Raw genomic sequence first — 1871 nt, 5'->3', positions numbered from 1 at the left:
CCTAGCCGTATGATTCTGAGCAAGTCTATTTAAGCTCTCCAATAACTGCCTTTTCATAGTCATTGTGAAGATTCAATGATAGCGTGTGTAAAGATTAACATGGTACTTTGCACTAGTCAATGTTCAGTAAATATTTTCTTTTATGATTATAGTAGGTGCCAATAAATATTTGTTGAATGAATACTTTTCCCAGATTTTGTGCTCAATAAATATTTTCAGACTGAGTAATTTGTACATAGTAGGTGTTATTGGATTGAGTTGTGCTCTAGTGCATTGTCTTACAGTCTGTACACAATGTCTTGCATAGGAATGGGCACAAAGCATTGAAAGAATGGCAGCGGTGAACTACAAATACAAGTGGGATAACCTTGCAAAGTTGAGTGTATTCACTGAGTATCCATTAGAAAGATGTAGGTTTCTGTAGCTCTTATTCCAGCTTCAGTGTTTAATGCACTGAGAAAAGAGGGACAGCGAGATGAGCTATGTCTATTTTCTTATCACTGTATACTCAGTGGAAACCCTGGTGGTGTAGTGGTTAAGTGCTACAGCTGCTAACCAAAAGGTCGGCAGTTCAAGTCGGCCTGGCGCTCCTTGGAAACTCTACAGGGCAGATCTGCTGTGTCCTATAAGGTCACTATGAGTCAGAATCGACTCGACGGCAGTGGGTATATACTCAGTGCCTAGTCCTGCGCCTGGCACATTTGGAGTATGCAGTGATTTTTTAAATGACTGAAAGAATAAAAGAATGAGTAAGAATAGAATTTGGACTCTGGATTGAATCCCAGGTCCTCCTTTCATCACCTGTGTGACTTTGGATAATTAACCTCCTGGTTTCGGTTTCTCCTCACGTGAGCAACTGAGAAAGTTTACACTCTTCTCTCTGAAATGAGGAACAAGGAAATAATTTGGGGAATGCTAAAGTGCCGTAGAAATACTGGTTTTTAAAAACAATAATTAAAAAGCATTGGTCCCAACCCTTAGAATCATTTCTAGGAAGAAGAATAATCTCAGCCTCAATTAAACCATAATTCTCTTTTTAAAAAATTTTATTTGATTTGTCGTTGTTGAGAATATACAGCAAAACATACACCAAGTCAACAGCTTCCGCACGTGCAGTGTAGTGACATTGATTGCGTTCTTCGAGTTGTACAACTCTTCTTATCCTCCTTTTCTGAGTTGTTCTTCCCTCATTAAGATAAACTCACTGCCCTCCACCAAGGTTCCTATCTAAACTTTCAAGTTGCTATTGTCAGTTGGATCCCATATAGATAGTTCTTAAAAGAGCGTAATACTCAAGGCAGACCTTTTTTTTTTTTTTTTTTAAACTAGTTAAGCTAAACTATTGTTCAGTTTTAAGATGATTTCAGGAAATTTTTTTGGTTTAAGGTTTAAAGATTATCTCAGGGCAATCAAGAAGTAATTCTTAATGAAATAAAACTTGTATTTACTTTGATAAGCCTGATCCAGGAAGCCAGATCACATCCAGGTTTTGATATGAAATTAAGGAAAAGGTGTTGGGCCGAGACCTGCTGGCCAGCAAGGTGTTGGCTTGCTGGAGTCTGTTCTTGGATGCTGTACCTGCAGCTCCCTGGGCTTTTATTTGCTCAGCAGTGAAGTTTTGGGTGTCCTCTCTGTACTTCTTTTTGCTGAATTCCTCCCTTTTCTCTAAGCACCCCTCCAGGCTCCCTGGAACCCAGGCACCTTCTGTACTCATGGCTTCTGCTGGCACTGATCCCTTTCTCAGGACTCAGCTCAAGTACTACCTCCGCCAGGAAACCTCCTGGTAAGTCCAGCTAAACGGAACCTGTCACCTTCTTGATACCACAGCTGCTGAGGAGCCAAGCTGGTGAAAGAGGCAGACCTGCCACTTA

The sequence above is a fragment of the Loxodonta africana genome, chromosome 7 (genome assembly GCF_030014295.1).
Source record: "Loxodonta africana isolate mLoxAfr1 chromosome 7, mLoxAfr1.hap2, whole genome shotgun sequence".
NCBI classification, from domain to species: Eukaryota; Metazoa; Chordata; class Mammalia; order Proboscidea; family Elephantidae; genus Loxodonta; species Loxodonta africana.
The sequence above is the reverse complement of the archived record's forward strand: the minus strand, read 5'-3'. Positions refer to the sequence as shown.